The sequence below is a fragment of the Alligator sinensis genome, unplaced genomic scaffold, assembly GCF_000455745.1.
Source record: "Alligator sinensis unplaced genomic scaffold, ASM45574v1 scaffold59_1, whole genome shotgun sequence".
In the NCBI taxonomy this organism is placed as follows: Eukaryota; Metazoa; Chordata; order Crocodylia; family Alligatoridae; genus Alligator; species Alligator sinensis.
Genome location: NW_005841878.1, coordinates 3,077,875 through 3,098,422, shown reverse-complemented (window position 1 = coordinate 3,098,422; position 20,548 = coordinate 3,077,875). Strand labels below are relative to the sequence as shown.

Below are 20,548 nucleotides of genomic sequence, written 5' to 3'. Positions count from 1 at the left end.
CACTCCAGTTTTTTCCACGGTTGGAACCCTCTTTCAAAAGGGTTTTTCCAATCTTGCAAAATGGAATTTGATTCCATGGTAATATTATTTAAATATGGAAGCAGCCAAAGTTCCGTTTCTTTCTATACACTGAACCTTTCCTTTCTTTTCAGCAAATACATAACAGTGTTTGACCCTGCTAATTAACTAAGTTGTTAATGGAATTAACTCCTAAAGATATTGTATTAATTGGAGTACATTAAATAACTACTCTGAAAGAGAGAACAAGTACATTTGGTACATTTGCAAAAACTTTTCCAGCTTTTGCCGAACAGTCAGCTCCCAAGGTGAGCAATTCAGAAGGTGGATATTGGACTGGCTTGGTGACTCATGGTAACTGGCATGCACTATTTACAGAGATATCATGGTTGCAATCCTTCCTTTGATTTCAGGGTCTTCCAAACAACTGTGGTATAGAGAGTTGTGAGGAGTTAACAAGGATCTACCCCTGTGTTCCTCAGCTTCATAAATAAACAGCTTATAAAAGCTCTCGACCAAACTTAATTTGGTCCTACTAATAAGAGTTTAGATATGTGGACAAATGAAGTAAGATATATGCAGAAAAACTAAACATTAGTACTGCGAAGAAGTTGACTTAGAACTGGACTCAAGCACCATATTCCATGACCATAACTCTTTTAATGACTGGATTTTTATGACTGCATAACTGTATGTGTTCTTACATATATGCAAAAGAAAGTTCTTTTACCACAGGCGATGGTGGCTATGAGACTTAAGATCTCCAGAAGTAAAGGTTGAAGCAGGATTCCATTCTTCAGATATATAAACACATTCATTGTTCACAGGAATGTGCTAGGAATAGGCCACTTTTCTTCAAGGAGATTTAATATTTTTCAAAAAGAAGGTTTGTACAACAAACCCTGCAAGTGGCAGCTTTAATTTTTGCCTAAAATAATAGTATGGGTTTGAGTTTTCCAGAATTCATTAGTAGAGTGATTGGAACTGACACAGTGGCTCTGCAGGAAAAATACTGCTGGCAAGGACAGATAATTATGAACACGTAATCATTGGCTTTGGCCATGGCCAGTCTTATAGAGATAAATAATGATAATTAACAATAACAATATAAGGTGAGACATGCCTACTCACTGGATTCAAGAAAAATAATAATTAAGTTTTGACCTGTCATGCTTAACACTTCATCTGGGTTTAATAAATACATACTTAAGCAGAGGTACAGTTCAAGCACTATGCCTCAAATTAATAATGTTACAAATGGGAAAATATGGTTGTTTTTTTTCTGAAGTGAAGAGGGACACATTTTGACAGAAAACCGTGACTTCTGTGGCTCTCTCTCTCAACTTATTTTGGCTTATTTGAATTTCATCTACTTACCTATGAACTTGGACATATAATTTGCATTAGTTATAACCTGAAGAACCCTACTAATACATCACATACAAAGTCTGTACTCCACAGTATAACACTAATACAGTGATTCTCCAAAGACATGGTTCTTTACCATTTTCTGCTTCTAGCCTCAAACTCTCAAATAAGCTTTGTTGATCTGATTCTTCCCTCACTATCGTTGATGTAAATGAAGCATAGCTTCTCTGAAACAAATGGAGGTACCCCAGTGTAAAAGTGAAAGCAAAATCAGGGTCTGTGGACAATAATTCTTTTTTTACCCTTTTCTATTGACTAGTGTAGTTCACCATCTCTTTGGTGTTTCATTTTTTTCTCTACATGACTTTGCTTGTCCTTTTTCTTTTTTTTTTAACTTGCATACATTAGAGTGGAATTCATCCAAAGAGTTGGTAAAATTATCTACTGCAACTCTTCACAGACCACAGCCACAAAGCACCTTATGAAAACAAAACCAAGAACATTACAACATGCCATTGGTAAAAGGTAGAGGAGACAAAGGACCAGTGCCTTGCCACTGAAATGACAGAGAAGTAGTTTTAGTTATATTCACAAAGAAAACAGGACCATGTATGGTCCCCAGGCTAGGGACAGAAGTTACACATAAACTGGTTTAAGTCATCAGAAACTAGTTTAAAACTTATAACAGAACAGAAGCTCAGTGCACATAAACCAGTTTCAAAATGGCTGAAACTGGTTTAAGATAAACCTAGTTGAATGTAGTACCAGACTTAACTGATTTGGGTCAAACCAGTTTATGACATTTCTGCCCCAGACCCCTTCCTGGTTCAAGTTAAATCACAGTCCCCCAGCATGCTTTCCAGCCGTGGGCTGGGCTGTTTGCTTCAGAGAGCAGGGCTGGCCCTGCCCCTCTGCTCCCTAGCTGGAGCAATGAGGGCTGACTGACAAGGGAGGCAGGGAAGGGAGAGCCCAGCTGGGGATACAGCCCAGTCTATGGGGGGCAAACCCCTGGCTGGAGTTTGAGGCCAGGGAGGGGACTTAAACACCCCTTCCCCCACTCAAACTTACTGCTGGCTGCAACTGTGGACTACAAATCCCAGAGACACCTGGAAGCAAGAAGAGGAAGTGATGAGCAACCCTGCAGAGTCCTGCTGCTATAATTCTGGATTGCAAATCCCAGAGACCTCAGGGGCAGCAGGAAGAGGAAGTGAACACACAGCCAGAGAGCTGTGCTGTAGCTCCCCCTGACTTCTGGTCTGAGCCACTGCAGGCATGTGGCTCCACTTCCTGAATCAAAGGTAAATGCCTGTTCACTTCTGTTTCAATTTAACCTGTGCATCTTAGACTAACCTGCAAAGGCTGAATCAATTCAGCCTCAGGCTCTTTGACTGTCTGTACCTAGCCCCAGAGTTCTTGCTAATCTCTGGAAAGGACAATTCCTTTCTGACCCAATCTGCTGATCATTTTGAGCAAGAGCAGAAAAGTAAGGTCCACCAGACAGATAACCAAGAGGTTTCTGGATGCCAGTATGCCTCAGTCAGAACTCCCACATTAGTCTTTGGCCAGCGTCAACACTTCTAAAGGAGGGTGGAGAGAAAAAACAGAAAGCAATAAGGCATACCTGAGGGGAAGAAATCATTTCCTGACCATTAGGGGTGACCAGAAGAAGCCTTGAAGTATGGAATTACCAGAAAACTTCTGAGAGAAAAAATTACTTCTTAACCCTAACATAGGGATTGCAATACTTGAATCTGCATTCCTGACCCATCTTTTTCACTCTTGGATTTGTTATTTCCTTATATTGTCTTGTATCTGTTCCACAGAGAGAATATCCTTTTAAAACTTTATTATAAAGGTGCATATTTTTTGAGAAGGCAGTTTTTTACATATTCCCCATCCTTAAAACTTTTTAATTGTTTTCTCCCATTTATAGAATAATTATCTGTGATTCTGCATGTGTGAAAAATGGTGAGAATGACCACAAAGAAGAAAGATACCATGCCTTATTATAAGAAATTATAATTCCCAATCTGTTTGGCTACTTAGATTTTGTCTTAAAAGTTCACACTGTTAAAGTTACAGTTTTAGTTTTCTGAAACCATTTGTTTTCCTAATCAAATGCTGTTGTTCTTTTTTCTGTGCAATAATAACTTGACATCCAAGAGCATTAAGATACTGTGGTGATGAGTATGACAAACATACCTAACCGCTAGATCAAATAGAATGAAAAAGATATGGCAGGATCCTTGAAGCCAAAACTTTCAGTCTATTGAGATAAAGACAAATGAATATCATCCCCATCACTTCCATCTGCATTAAAACAGACCTGCAGGCTAGGGATGCACAGGCATCCTAATATTTGAAAATTAGCTATAACTTGGTGACATTTAAGTCCCAGAAAGGCACTAAGCTAAATATTGTCTCTTGTACACTTTGAATTTGGGCATTTTGAAGCACATAGTTAGATGTTTTTCACTGAGTATTTTTCTTTTGGGATAATGGCCTGGTCTTCAAGTCAGGTCTGATTTTGTTGCAGATCACAGATTGTACTAATCACTCTTAAAATACAAGCCAGATTCCACCAAAACATACTGTTATTTCTTAATATTACAGCCTAATAATACCTCACCACAAAGTATATCAACCCTTTTTTAGACTCAAATGTACTTCTTTTGCATGCAAAACTATCCTTTTTCTCATATTTGTTAACCATAGCAGAACTAGGACTGTCAGACCCATGTTCCTTCTTCCAGGCTATGCTGCAATGCAGAGACACAGCATTCTGAACAAACTGAACAAAAATGTCTGGAGGGATGATATATTCCCGCAGACCCCCATTCTTAACAAAGCTGGGACTGGTAGCAAAAGACAACAGACACCAACTACCCACTAAATTCGGCCTGAAGGATACAACTGTTACATGTATATTTTATTTCCCACACCTCAAGCTTTAGGTTTAAACCTTGATTTATTTGCATTTCAGATTTTCGAGCTGGAAGGGAAAAGAGAAGTTTTCTGATGTAAAACTAAGATTGTTAAAAAATTGATAACTGGCTTAGATATTATATTTGAAAGTCAAGGTACAGTTATTGAAGCATTAGTTCAGAAAAAGTGGCATCCTCCACAGGGGCCTGGAGAATACAGAAAATCTTTAGAACAATCAGAATTTCTGGGTGCTTGGTCTTCCGTGTGATGGCATCGTGAGCAAAAATCCCCAAAAAGAAGTCTTTAAAGTAATTTTAAAAATTAGTGAAGTGAAGCTACTAGCTTTAGCAGTATCAAAAAGGCTTGTTTTACATTGTAAAGTTATCTATAAGCTCCTTTCAAGTGGGAGGGGAGGGCTGTTCTTGCTTTTGCAGTTCCTGTGCTGTGAATTCTTGTGAATACAACTGTAGTGGCTGAGAGTTTTGTAAGTAGCGCATAAAAGAAAGAAATAGACTTACTTGCCAAGGGCCACCAGAAGGTGGTTCCTGTGGTTAAGGCATTTGATGGGGATTCAGGAAATCGGGGGAAAATTCCAGCTCTGTCAAAAACATCCTGGGTGACAGTGAACAACTCAACTGATCTTTCAGTGTCTCAGATCCTTACCTGTAGAATGGAGGCAATGGTGCTTCCTTTCATTTGAAACATTCTCTCTCTTCTCCATCTAGGCTTCCACTTTTTTTTCTATAATGTCTGTTCAGTGCCCAGCACTTGGTTGGCCTCAGTTTCATTGAAGTCTTTAGTCACTACTGTAATAATAGGAAGTTGTAGCTTCTATTGGTGGTCTAGCACAGGCCATTGCATGCATAGTACCAAATCAATCAACTGCAAGTTGTGCACACAGTACAGACACACCTTTCTCCACAACTTGCTTAATTATGAAAGGACACTGAAATAGCTGTGATAAGTTTATGGAGGGGATACAGAATGGAGAACTCTGGCTGGCCAGGAAGAAGTTATGATGTGTGGAGTTATACTGGCTGTCTCCAGGGTGCAGAGCAAACTGGAAGGTATTTGATATTTCTCATGCTTCTGTGGTTTTCTGGTTGCCACATGGGGCCAGGAAGGGATTTTTTACCCATCCTGTTGCTAGAGGTATTGTGGGGAGCAGGGAAAAGGGAGGGGAGGCAGAGTTTGTCTTCCTCAAAAGTGCTGGGTGTTGATTACAGCCGTAGCTGGAGATTTTGAATGGGATGTGCCAATGCTCTTGCTGGGGATAAAAACTTGGAAACTCCTGGCTAGAGGGTCTTGCCCCTCTGCTCACAGTCAGCCTAATCACCACATAGGGGATCAAGAAGAAAATTTACCAAATGGTGAGATTGGTACAGACTATGGGGGGTTTGCCTTCTGCTATAGGGTATAGCTCTCTTCCTTGGATCTCTCGAGAGCTTTTTAATAACTCTTGTGGCAACAACATACGGATCCCCTGCTCCACCCCTTGTTAGGGTGCTTTTGTTGTCTTTAAATAATAGTCTTGGTAGTTGTGTGACAGGATTGATTGTGTATTTTTAGGAATACGTTCGACAAAGATTTGTATGGGATGTTTTAGGTAGGGATAATCCATAAGCAGAGGGTTTCATAGATTTCATAGACATTAGGGCTGGAAGGGACTTTGGAAGATCATCGAGTCCAGCCCCCTCAGGAAGTCAGCTGGGGTCATACGATCCCAGCAAGATAAGCATCCAAATTTCTCTGGAAGGTGTTCTATGTAGGTGCGTGAACCACCTCCTATGGCAGGCTATTCCAGACCTTGGGGGCTCGGACAGTAAAGAAACTCTTCCTTATGTCCAGCCTGAAATGGTCTTGCAGTAGTTTATAACCGTTTGACCTCATCATCCTTTGGGGCGCTCTGGTGAGCAAACATTCCCGCAGATACTGGTGGTCGCCTCTGATAAACTTATAGGTGGCCATCAGATCACCCCTGAGCCTGCGCTTTTCCAGGCTAAAGAGCCCCATAGCTCTCAGCCTGTCATCGTAAGGTCTGTTTTCCTGGCCTCTGATCATGCACATGGCTCTTCTCTGGACTCTCTCAAGTTTCTCCACATCCTTTCTGAATTGTGGGGCCCAAAACTGGACGCAGTACTCCAGCTGCAGCCTCACCAAGGACGAGTACAACAGGAGAATGATGTCCTGGGATTTGCTTGAGAAGCATCTATGGATGCAAGCCAGTGTTTTGCACTGGCTTTACTAGCCGCAGCATCGCATTGCAGGCTCATGTTCATCTTGTGGTCAATGATGACCCCCAAGTCTCTTTCTGAACTACATGACCTTCAGAGGTCCCTTCCGAGCCTACTTTTCTATGAGTCCATGAAACCACTGCAGCTTAGGCCTTTTTGTGGGATTTTCCAAAGCATCTATGTGATTAAGTATCCATTCCACTAAAAGTTAGTTAGCATTTGAAAATCATGCCTCTGTGAAAATAATAATAATTTTCTAGGGTTAATGCTATCCATATATAAGAGCTGCAGCCCTGGTCAGTGCTTGGATGGAAAGCCCAAGTAAGTGCAGAAGTGATCCAGCTAATATTTATTCATCTTCTCACAACCTTCTTCAGAAAATTCAGTCTTTTATTTTTATTTCAAAGGTCTTGTCAAGATTTGAAATTGCACAAGTTTAGCTAAAGCTGGTTTTTAAGATGAATTAGTCAAACTGATAGAAGACCTTGTATGGATACATCAGTGCAACTTTGAATATAAATGTCTGTTTCCACTGTTCAAAACGTAATGCTGCTCTTTCTTTTTCTTTTGTCTTTTGAAATCTCATCTAAAAACTTACAACTTTTTATTCTTCAGTGTGCCTCTGGCAAATGGAGATTTCTCTGTCCCCTTTCTTTAAATCAGGAACCTTGTTTTGGGACCACTGAACTTTGACTTATGCGTTTTATTATTTTTACTTTTTACCTGTTTTATTGCTCTTACTACCACTACATGTTGTGAAAACAACACTGTTAGTTAACAGGCCGCAGATTTGGATGATGATAATTAAAATAAATATATGTTGACAAAGGTCACATAAAATATTATAGTTTATATCCCTTAGAAATGAATAGTGCATATCCTTTTTTCTTTGGAGAAATGCATACAAAAATAAATGCATTTAGCCACTTAATTTGTAAGTATCCCTGCAATAATAAATTAATGATCATGTGAAGAGGAAGATACCTTTGGAAGAAATCCTGCTTTTCTCACACTTTAACTAGGAAGTTTGGTCAGCAATAGCTAAGAAACTATTTTAAATATGAAAAACTAAAACAATTTTCCCTTGATTAGAAAAGGCCAGGACACAACTCTAGCCAGAGCTGATCACTAGGGAGGAACAAAAGATGTTTGCTCCTTTCACTTAGGGAAAGGCCTGTACCAATTTCTTTCACAGCAGCTAGTCTGGAACTGAGATCTCATCAGGCAGGCCCCAACTTGGGGTTTCTTGACAGGTTTTGTATGCTGCAATGTACACTGCATTTTTGCACAGCATATCCAACTAGCAGTATCTGCTTTAGGAAGCACCAAAGCCTACCTTTAGTATAAAGCCTGTGAGTAGATGTGGTTGAAGTCAGTCACATCTGCACTTCCAAAATCAATGCTAGACAATGCTTCCAAACCCTTTTGGGAAATAAAATGGAAGCCTTGTGCTATTTATCAGGTGCATTCCTCTGCAGTGTTAATTTAGCATCCTTCCACAGAAGTACACATCACTGAAGGGATAAAGAGCTGTACTTTTGTTTTTGAAAGAAAACAGAACTTTCAGTTATATTTACCTAATAAGGATTATACAAAAATGACCAGTTTACTATAAGATGCAGTATAAAGCCCATGTTGCTTTGATGCCTTTCATCTGCCAGAAATGCTATTATCTAGATTACATTTTATTATGTTTCCTGGGTATTTCATACTAATAAGGTTTTATGCAGGATCATTACATATGAGAATAGATTTAATCCTGTTTTTTAGTAAGCTTTAAGGACACTGAGGGATTATTTATGTAATAAGATGCAATGTTGCTATGGAAAATGCTATAGCAACGTAACATCTTCACAAAACCAAGCAGCCACTTGTGACAGCAATCTAAATTTACATTTATTTTAGTGTCATTTTATCGACACTCTTAGCATCTCATTTTGACAGCATGTTAAAATATGTTTTGAGCTCATGCTTGAACAAAATTAACAGCATGTTGTTGGAATTAAACATTTCAGATAATTTCCTGAGATAATTTTAGATTTGTTTCACTTTATTATTAAAAACAGTGAAAAGTATGTTTTGGAGGTGTCCCGTATATGCTCTAATTATTTGTCTTCACTTTCATAATCTTTTAATCTTTAAGCCTTAAATTATATGTAATCCTAATGAGTTTTGCAAGTTAAAATAAAGAAAAAACAAAAATATTTTCTGAGACTCAGTGTTGCGTTGAAATGTTTTTATTTTCTTCATATCTAAATGAAAATATTTCTTTATAAAGAAATGATTTTGTAATCAGAATTTATTTCAAATCCTATACCTTTTACTGCAGATTTCACAGTTCAGGATACAGCCTATAATTTTTCATTAGGTTTCATAAAACAGGGCAACATATCTGAATGCACAGTTGTAGCTTGGTACTTTACTGTGCTATTTACATAGCATGATCTTACCTCCCTAAAATGCAAAATAGCAGTGAATATTGTCTTGTTGGAGATAAAAGGAGACAGTATACACCCTGTCCCGCTCCCACTGAAGTTAATAGCAAAACTCAAATTGACTTCAACAGGAGCAGAAGCAGGTTCTGTGTATTGATTTTTCTTCCATGCCCCTCCATTAAGAATCTTGAAGTGTGGCTGTAACATTGTTGAAGTGGGATGTTGGCAGCAAAATCAATGAAAGACAATATTGAACATATGCTGTTTTCACCTTCCTCACAATCTGATGTAGGTTTTATTAGCATCATTCTCCCAATTACTCCCCACCCCCTGTATAAAGTCATTTTTGTTATAATGCTTTCTCAGATATAGGGCTTTGTCTTGACTCCCAACTTCATTTAAACCTTAAGAGAATAAGGCCTATTTATAACATTGAAAATCCTTGGCTTTAGCCATAAATCACATATGGACAAAGAACAAACATCTTCTTTGACTCTCAATTTTCGAGTTGGCAATACAATTTTATTTATATGGCTGTATCATTTTTATTTCTTAAATTAAGTTCCAGTACTTAAATTAAGCTCTAGTACTTAAATTAAGCTATATCATGCTGCACTGCCTCTCTTGTTGACCTTAGGGACACTTCCTAACACGTGATCTTGGATTTTAAAATCTCATTCAAGTTTAAATCTACAATACAAATAGGTCTTGTTCATTAAATGCCTGATCATTTTTAAGATCTCATGGAAGGTAACAATCGGAAAACAGATTGTTTTCAACCTTAATGCACAGATTTAAAATCAGAGTGAGAGAACTGAGAGCACTGATGTATCAAGCTGACTAAAATCCTGAGACCTTACCCCTCCAAAGATTTTAGATTCCTCTTCCCTACATGTTCAGCAGCCTGATGGCTGGGAAATACTCGCATTCTAAGAGTTAAGAACCTAATGAACACAGCCAGGATTCAAAATTGGATGGTATTTGAAATTCCCAGTGCTACCGAGACTGGGTGGTATCGCTGTTTGCTTTGATAAATGAACTTTGGACACTGAGGAGATATGGGATTTTCTGCTCTTTGCTGTCAGCTTCACAACTATCCGGAAAAATCTGCTTATATTCAGCTGCCATGTGTGCCACTAAACATTTCTGTGAACAATATGTTGAAGAATTTGGTTCTTAAATTCAAATCATTAAGATAGGATGTGATTGTTTTAAGGTGAGTTGTTTGTTTGTTTGGTTGAGATTATGAGACTGCACAGTGAAGAGGCAGAGGGGAAAATCCTAATGGTCATCCTATTTTACTCTGCTTCTTTCCAGTTTGTATACACAGTTTCTAGAGCCCTTTGAAGATGCTAAGAGTTTTCTTTTTGTTAAAAGAAAGGCATTTGTTAAACCTTTGAAGATACAATTTCCAGAGTTTCAGAGTTGGACTTCTAACTGCTGCCAAGTTTTTATTTTTCACTTTGCCATGAGAGAATATGTGATTATTTTTTTAAGTTTTTATCGCATTCAATTTCCACTGTGTTTTTACAGTGACTTTCATATTCCAGCAATTGTTGTATCACTTTTAGAGCTGCCAGGTATCCACCTGAAATGGCTCTGATGAAGATCTTCCTACTTGCAGGTGCTGGCTAGTTGCAATTCCAGCTCACCTACATCTAAACTAGTCCTTTGCTATAGATCCTACATGGCTGTGTTTTTGCCTCCAGAATTTTTCAGTCCTCAGGAAATGGGCACTTTTTATTAGTTGTGGGGAATGAGGTACTGGGTGGTAGATGCTCCATTTTGTTCTATTAGCAGCTTGTCATTGTTCTGGTTGTGTTTTATTGATTGAGTTGGAATATACAGTGCTAGGGCTTGATCCTGTGGGCTTCTGGATGCAGCTGAAAGAAGTACAGCGTGCCAATGTACTAGCACTCAGCTTCTGATTCCCATCTGCATGCAGAGATAGTTCTGTGGCATTGAGAAAAACACACAGGGCTCAGCAAAGTCAGTAAATCCTGCATCCATACTATGTAGTGTTAGTTGTAAAAGAGAATATGAGGTGAGATGTGGAAAGAGTAAAGATATCAATTATAACTCAGGGAACTGAGGTGTGCGTAATAACTGTTGTTAGGATTTTCAGTTATTCTGCCTCCAGCTAGGAGAAGTGTCTCATGCAAGTGCTCTTATGAAAAGAAGTGAGAATGGGAAAATCAACTGACAGAAGTGTTTCATGACATTCCTCAGAAATATTCTGCTTTCCAGCCACCTCTTCAGTCCTTGTGATTATAATGGGTATAGTAGTTTTGCACCATCACCAACCTGCAACATGTACCCCCTTCTTATAGGTGGCCCCTGGCAGATATTATACTTAAGGCATTATTTAACTTGTTAACCATGTTTTAAGTAGTAACCAGGCCACATATTCATGAAGTTAATGATGTGATAAAATCGGGAATAAACCACAAGTTATTATACAAAATGCATAATAATTTTGTGTCTGGTTCCTATCATGCCTTAAATTCAACATGGGACTGATGAGCTCCTGGGACTGGCCAACAGTCCCAGTCCTGGGATTGAGGTACTGGGTGGTTCCAGCCTTGGGAGCATGCTGGAGCCCTTCAAGGCTCTGGTGCTTTTCTTTCCAAGGCCGAAAGCACTGATCAGCTGACAGGGTCTCTGGCTATGAGAGCACACCAGGCACCTGGCTTGCTACTTACGAGTGCAGAGGGAGCTCGGGGTTATGATTCTGGGTTCTCCCTGGACCAACAGTAGGGCACAGTGTGGGATTGAGAATCAGATCCAAAGTTGCACCCCCTGCCATTCGTCTGTTGGGACTGCGAATCAGAGTCCATCATGCCTTTAACTGAGCATCTGTCAGGGGCCTTAGATCCCTTTGTTGCTTTAGAAATAACGAAGCACCATGCTCAGCCCCGGAGGTTGTGACTGTTCTTCATGACTCTTATGCTGACCAAGCTCTTAAGGAAGGACTGTTCAGTGTCTTGTTTTGACCGTGGCATGGGTAGGACAGCATCAGAATTTCTTGGATTCCTGTATAATCGTATGGAATTCAATACAGTATTTTTTCCTCCTCTTCAACCTGATGGCTAAGTACAGACAGTCAAAAAGCCTGAGGCTTAATCAATTCAATCTTCGCAAGTTAGTCTAAGCTGTGTAGTTGAACCAATAAGCAACTGAACAGATATTCACTTTTGATTCTGGGAATGCAGCCACATGCCTGCAGTGGCCCAGGACAGAAGGTGAGGGGTGCTAGAACATGCCTTCCTTCTCTGCTGGAGCAAACAGCTTGGTCCAATGCTACCCTGTCCACCCTGTGAGGAGGGGTTTATAGAGAAGGTGCAAAGCAGCCTGGGATGCTGGGAGACTGTGAGTTAATTTCAATCTGGAGGGGACCTGGGACAGAAGTTCAATAATCTAATTTAACATTAATCTGACACTGATACAATATATCTTAAACCAGTTTTAGCCATTTTGAAAGTGGTTTATGTGCACTGAACTTCTGGGCTAGAGACAGATATTCAGAAAATCTTTTCAGGTTAGTCTAACCTGGCTAGGCTGAACCAGTTTGTATCTGGACAGACATTCTCTCTGGACTGAGGAAATTCAGGCACATGGCCTGCAGTGGCTCAGGCTAGAAGCCGGGGGGGCACTATTGCAGTCCTCTCTTCCCTTCCACAGTACTGAGATGAGGGGTGGGGGGCATGACCAGGCCCTGGCAGGACACTCTGATTAGGGAAGGGTGTAAACCCCCACCCTGCCTGCACAATCCCAGTCTTTTTCCCACTGGCTGCTCAAGGGGCAGAAGTGTTGCCAGACCCCATCCCCCTGCTAGCACTCTTGGGCAAGGTGGGGTTGTGCAGCACATGCATCTGTTGATGATACAGAGAGTTTCAATCTCCCTCTTCCTGCTTCTTTATACTGTCAGCAAATTGACAGGTGAGTAAACCAGCAGGGAGGTGATAACAGTGTTTATCACCTCATCAGCAAAACAATAGCCTCTCTCCATTAATTCAAACTCTTCTTAAATGGCTTAATAGCCCTAAGCAGGCACTGTTCTTCCTGCCTGTCCCAGTGAAATTGGAGACACAGACACAGACACCTCTCAGCATTAGCTAACATACCACATGCCTAGGATGGGGGGGAGGGGTAGGGTCTGTGCTATGGGAGATAAGGGTTGGGGGGAACCCCTGCTTGTCCAGCAAGCATTGTGGGGGAGGGAGGAGGAGTCTCTGTCAGAGCTCCCAGCCCTGCCGTGGAGCAGAGAGACCCTCCCAGCCCAGAGAGCATGCCAGGATGCTGGAAGTGTCTGATTTATCTTAAACCAGCAAGGGGTCTGGGACAGACAGAACCGGTTTGAGCCAAATCAGTTAAGTCTGATACTGCATTCAACCAGATTTATCTCAAACGGGTTTCAGCCATTTTCAAACTGGTTTATGTGCACTGAATATTTGTTCTGTTACAGGTTTAAATTGTTTCTGATCACTTAAACCAGTTTATGTGTAATGTCTGTCCCTAGCCCTGTTGTGTTGCAGATTGGAACCAGTTTCTGATCACTTATATAGGTTTATATGTACTTTCTGTCCCCAGCTGATGAGTTTTAAGGTGTCAATTTTCATACGTGAATGCATATAGCTACAGACCAAAATCTGCGAGTGTGATTTGTTGTGTTTTCAGTGAACTGGTTGATAAAGCTAAACTACATTATGGTTGCATCAAACAGGCATAAGTGGATGAAGACCTGTGAGTTTTGTGTTTTGTAGTCTGTGGTCCTCAAATGCTTTCTGGCTTTGTTGTGCATCTGGTGGACCAGTGAATATGCACTAGATGGTGTTGGAAGATCTGGGACTCCAGCAGCAACAACCAACCAGGAAAACCTGTAAAACATTCTTTAGCTAGCTCTTCAAGGTTCTTGAGTCATTGCCAGCCTTCCTAAAGTCCATGTTTCCCATAGCTGCTAGCTTTCCAGTGGAAACCTAGATAATGGAATTAACTTTTCTCACTTAATCAAGAAATGGTATATGAGTATGAATATCATCCACCCCACTGCTGAAAATTCAAGATACTCCAAGATACATTCAGTCAACTCTGTGTCTTTCAAAGGGAAGGAAGTATTTTTCCTGTACGTGCACAAGTTCTTTGCATATTCGAGTTTTTTGTTTTTTCACCCAGTCCCAAACTAGCAGAGGATATATTTCAGCTTCATTAACAAACTTTAATAATCAGCACTCCACTCCAGTCTAATGTCAGGTCATGAAATTAGTTTGATGAATGATTGTAAATACCTGCTGTTTGAGAGTTTCGAAAGAAACTAATCCATACTAGCCATGATGAAAGGACTGTATTTTTGTGAATAAATTATTCTGTTAGGAATCAAAACTATTCAAAACATGAGTCACATCAGAGACTGAAAAATACTTTTATTCCCTAATGAACATGACCATTGGAGAGATGGAGTGGCAATGCTGCTGGGGGGGGGCGATTTGCGGGGTGGGTCCTATTAACACCTTTTTCAGCTTCTAATTTTACATTTACTGTTACTAGAACTAGCATTGCTCCTGACATTAATGCCAGGAGTATTATGTGCTCCCTTGTTTTGTAAAATATGAAATACATATGCAAATTTCTCTTTAAGAATATTGAATTCCTTTTATTTTGTTTAAAATTAGGAGCTGAACTTAGGTGTTAGAGAGGCTGCCAATCACAGCCCTTAATATTGCAGTGATTTAATGCAGAAGGCAATACTGTCATGCCTTACATTATACAAATTTTGTTCCTTTACATATATTTAAGTTTATATTGATGCAAGTGTAGAGTAGGGCCAGAATCCAGAATAAACTGGACAGGCAGGAGAAATGGTTCACAATCAAGCAGATGAAATTTAACAAGGAGAACTACAAAGTCCTGCCCTTGAGATGGCATAATTATATGTGCAGATACAGACCAGAGAAGATCTTCTGTAACAAGGTAGCCCACCTACCATTCAGGTGTGTTATATTAATACTGACTCAGAAAGGATTGCTCTCGACTGAATCATGAATGCCATTTAATGGATTTCAACAGCTTTTCTTACTCACAGTGAACTCACATCTTCTCTTCTCAAAGCACAATATGTCCTGATCATTTTTTAATGTTACAGGAATACAGTAATTTCTTGAAAACCATCAGTTATTGGCAAAAGCCTGGTTCTTTGCCAGCATTTTTAATTCAAGCAAGGTCACCATATAAAATTGTCTAAATAGCTGTTTCTCAATTAGAAAAGAAGCAGAGCTGTTTAAGGACTTTCAGTGTTTGATTAATAGCACTTAACCGGTGCTTTAAGCACTTTCAGAGGTTTTTCAGGCAGTTACTAGTAAGAATAAAATATTACCAGCTAAAAAATTAACCTTATCAGAAACAGAAAACAAATTATTCTAATGGCAAGGGAAGAGAAGGAATTCTTTTTCACCAAGTTTATTAAAACAATCTCGATTGGGAAATCTCTGCATTGCTTTTTATGAATGCTGTGTACGCCCCTGGGTGTTTGTTTATAATGGGACACTTACCACAGTGTTAGAACTAAAGAGACAAGGTGGGAGAAAAATGAAAGGGCCAACTACTGGGAAAAATAGTAAAAACAGAAGGCAATGATAAATTTAGTTCTTTCCCTGGTTTGATCATATTGTGTATGTCTCTTGCCAACCCCAAGTGTTCCAAAATCATGTCAGGTCTGGTAATATCACTAAATTAGTTTAAAAATAATGAGATCATTTCTTCTAAATGTGTTTTTACAGCTTTGTGTTTGCCTCTTAACTTACGAGCATGTAGGTCACATTTCCGAGCGTTTCCTTGCAGCTGTGAAAGCTAGACATTTAAAGCTGCGATTCTCACCTAATCACTTGTCTCCAGGAGCTAGGGCTTTACAAAAAATTGCAAATATTATAGGACACATGATAAGATTACAAGCATTAGCAATGGTATATTTAACTAACTTAGTGGTAGAAGCTTTTGGATCTCAAGCAACTGCAACCACCAGCCTATTCTTTCGCCTATTCCTCTACCTTAATGCTGCCATTTGTGAAGAGAGAGTCCTTACTACAAAAGCAGCAATGCCCCTTCATAAACTACTGAAGTTACAGAAATACAAGATGTGTAGTAAAATTAGGACGAGGCTAATTAATCCCATTGTTTAGAGGCTGCTAAGCAGGTTTATAAGAATTTCTGTAATAAAGAAAATGTCTCTTTAGACAAATGCTTTGAGTCTTCCTTTTTTTATTGGTCAAGATGCGTAAACAATGGGTAATATCATATGTAAAATGAAGATAGGGGTTTTTTAAAGCATATGTTGATTCCTCTGCCCCCCAGAAGAGGTTAATATTATCACACAGTTAGGATCAGAGGAATTTTATCCCCCAAAATCCCAGACAGGCATGGCAGGATGCACACATTTTGGGATCATAGATAAAAGTTTTCTGATCCCAATTGTGTGACCGCTGGTGCAGGTAGCCTGGCATTGGGACCTGGTCTCTGATGCAGGCTTCCTGCCTGCCGGCAACTTAAAAATCAAGCTACGCAGCCTGGAGCATGGCTTGGCGGAACTAATTCCCCCATAATTCCCCCTGCATGCCCACTTTTTAAAGGTCTGAGGGAGCCATGAACTTGTCATTGGAAAACTTCTCCTGATATTGGACTTGTGCTGTCCCTTAAAGTGGGTGTGCAGCTAGGCTTAAGCTGTCCCAGGGCCTTAAACTCAGGATCCAGCTGCAGGCCTCTGTGCACTAAGAACCCAACATCAGAGAGAGACTCCCCAGTCTTGGGGTCACAGCACCCTAGGATTTTTAAAAGGTGCAGTACACCCCAGCTGCACCTTGGTCCTGTGAACGTGCCAGTTCCTACATGTCACACATTGAAAATTAAAACAAAACAGTCACAAACCATTATATATATAAAACATGTTTGTGGCTGGTTTGGCATGTTACCATATCTTAAATATTTTACCCATGTGGCGTGTTGCCATTTATCTTGCACTTAACATGTTTACACATTAATCACACTATAAATTTAACATTTGCCAGGGGCTTCTGTGTGATGATTGTTAACATCCTATTCTTCTGCAAATAGAAATTTCTAAAATAATTCCCATGAGGAACAGTCCCTGTGAACATCTGGCATGATCATGAATGTAACTGCTTTCATGAGCTTGAGCACATTCTCCTCTCAATATATAAGCCTAACTTTTGCTCCCATTGATGACAGTTACATCCACACATGCAGAGAATAATTAACTCCCATGGAGTTGAGAACTTGGCTTAAGTGAGCATAAATTTAGAGAAAATATTTCATTTGTTTCATTTTTACTTAAATTTTGTCTGAAGATGAACGGAAAAGAATTGCATATTGCTAGAATAGCCTGTAAAACCCCAGACTAGCTTGTTGACTTTTTTTTACTATCATGCTAATTATATTTTCAGAGTTAGTTCAAGCTAGTTACTTAGCCCTTTCCAAGCTTTCACCAAATCATTCACTTATAGAGTAGAGTGTAGTGCAATCTATTTCCATGGAAACATAATTGTGCAGTTGGAAGGGGCCTTTGCCAGAGAATTAAGTGTAGAAATAATATTGCTGTTATTTATTTATTTTTATTAGAAGCATTTATCAGCTGACCACCATCATGGCCTCTGGGCATCATTTATATTACAGTACTGAGAAAAAAACCTAGATGGGAGATCAGAGGTGATTATGCTTTTCTGATGCACTCAGGGCAACACATAACAGCTATCAAAGGATTTAAATATCAAAGGATTCAGGAGCCTGACATTCATAGAAAACCTGGATGAAGAGATGTCTACATATGGAGCTCAGTCTTATTTCTTGTGAAATCAAATTCCAGAGGCATGAGCCATTCCTAAAAAATGTCAACCCCCAACTCCCTTTATCTACACAAAGGAGATATAGCTGAAACTTTCTTTCTGGGCTCAGTGTTTAAGGTGAAGTATTAGAAAAGATCATCTCTGAGATAGATGTCTCTAGGAAGAACAGATACTGACCAGCACCTTTAATTTTATTCAGCACTTAGTTGGCATCCAGTCGAAGGTCTGAAGCAGAGTTGTGGTGTTTGGGTTGGGTGTAAAGCAGTGCCAGACTGCTTTACACCCATCCACACCCCTCCACAACTTCAAATGTAGTGGCAGCCCCAGTTGAGAACTGCTGTGCTCATTTTACCTTAGTGGTTTGCAAATGAGTGTCAGTGGCACTGGATAAAACTGGCCTGCACATCTGCTGTACAATCAGACCAGGATGATCTGTGGCATGTATGCATGCTTCTTCTGCATTAGGGTTCCCTGATCATCCTAAAGCAGGCAGGAGAGAACCACCTTGTGCTGTACCCTGCACAACATCTCCCAGAAACAGAGGCACACAAGATAGGTAAAACAGTTCTGTGCACCTTTCTTTTCCAGGAGGAGCATGGAGGGAGTGGTCAGATGTGAAGGGAAGTGCTGCAGTTAGGGAAGCATAAGTTATGAGGAAAAACTAACAGAACTGGAGATAATTAGTCTGGAGAAGAGAAGATTAAGGAGGAGTTTGATAACAGTCTTCAAATACCTCAGGGATGAATGCAAGAATGGAAATGGGCTTTTCTCTAGGCACAGGACAACAGGGCAATGGCCTCAAGCTTCAACACAGGAAATATAGGTTGGAGATTAGGAGGAACTTTCTGGCTACAAGGATGCTCAAGCATTGGTACAGACTACCTAAAGAAGTTGTGGAGTCTCCATCCTTGGAAATTTTCAAGAGGGTTGGATAGATATTTGTCTGGGATGGTTTAGTTGGGGATCCTACGTTGAGCATGGGGCTGGACTAGATGACCTTGTGAGATCCCTTCTAGCTCTACTTTCACATGAAGCTACGGCATCGTTCTTCCCTGATTTTCCTGACACAGGTTAATGTGACTTTTGGGAGGGTCCTTTTCCTCCATTCTTCCAGTCTCCAAAGAGCAAGGGTGATGCCAGGGGCTCTGGCTTCCTCCATTGCTCTTTACACTACATGCCCTTTCTTTGAGTCATCTCAGTTACTCACACAACACAAAATATTATCAATAAACTGGCATTCCAGAAATCAACCTTTTCCCTCCTAGTCAGGTGTTGTTCACCTTCCCATCTCATCTCATGGAATCATTTCCCTGCCATTGTAGTGACTCTGGAAAATGGTGGATCCACAGTTCTTCCTGTTTGTGTAGTAAATCACCGCTTGGTTTCCTAAGGACTGAAATGCTTCAGTATAACTTAAATCCTCCTTTTAACATAAGTATTTATGAGGGAAATTTAATGGCGTGTGTTATCAGACCTAGATGATCTAATGGTCTCTTTGGCCTTAAACACTGTGAAACCTGTCTCCCTCAAAGCAATCATAATCTCAGCCTCTTTCTTTCATATCTCCTCCTATATGGCTTCCTATCAACTCAAATGCAACATAGACGAAGCTGAACTCAGTAGTTTTTCCTCACTACCATTATTTTGTGCTATATAATATACATTTTCCTTCTTGTCACACATGTTGGGGGCATTGTCTTTGACTTCCCTTTCTGTTTTTCCACATGTTGAACTTACATCTAAATCTTCTAATTTCATTTCCCATAATCTTTAAAAACTCTGAGATCATCTTCCTATCCAGATAGCCAAAATTCCCATACAAAATCTAACTGTCTCCTGTTTGAACTTCAACTTCCTTCTCTCTGACACCATATTCCCCCAATTCTCAAGTCAATAGAGAACATTTTTCTAAGATCATCTTCTTTCCTGATCCCCATATCACACTGACTGTTACTCCATTTCCTACATCATCAAGTTTTGTTCACATTTTTGCCCTTCCCTGATGGTTTGCCTTCATTGTGTGGCCAGCACCCACTCCATTTACCACTGCTAATCAGATAAAAGATCAGTCAGGGAATGGCTGTTGTTTGTGTATTACAGTTTTCAATATTGTGGGTGCCTATACATGTGCTCTGATGCATTCTAATTAGAATGCTCTGGAATGCTGCAGTATCTCATGTATTCAGTAGGCCTGTGCAAAGCTGCTAATATTCACTTCGGATTCGGCTGATTCAACGGACAGTGATTCGATTCGGTGATTCAAATCACTGTCCCAAATCAATTCAGCCAAATCCAATTTGGAGATTCAGCCGCTGCCGAATCAGCCAGATCTCCAAATCAAACAGGGCCCGTCCCCTGCCCACTCTGCCAGCCCCATCAATGGCTGCCCTGCTAGCCCTAGCATCCCGGCTCCTTAAAAAAAAAAAAAAAGTCCAGCACTCACTGGCTTCTGCCAGGTGGGGGCATAATCCCCGCAGCCCCCCATTGCCCCACACTGCATGGGGGGGCTCTCTGCCTCAAGTCCTCAGAAGCTGAAGCAGCCAATGTGTACAGGGCCTTTTTGTGTGTGGGGGGGAGCTTTTTTTTTAAAGAGCCAGGATGCTGGGGCTGGGTGGGGCAGCTATTGATGGGTCTGGGTGAGTGGGCAGGGGTAGAGGATCATGGCAGAGCCCCCCATGCAGTGTGGGACAGTGGAGGGCAGCGGGGATCACTCCCCCCC

The 20,548-nt window shown here is 40.3% G+C and overlaps 1 protein-coding gene across 37 annotated transcripts in view; it reads left to right on the top strand.

Moving 5' to 3' along the window:
• The window catches only part of ENOX1 (ecto-NOX disulfide-thiol exchanger 1), a 542,128-nt gene that overhangs the window by 439,928 nt on the left and 81,652 nt on the right, over positions 1 to 20,548 (top strand). The window lies entirely within an intron of this gene.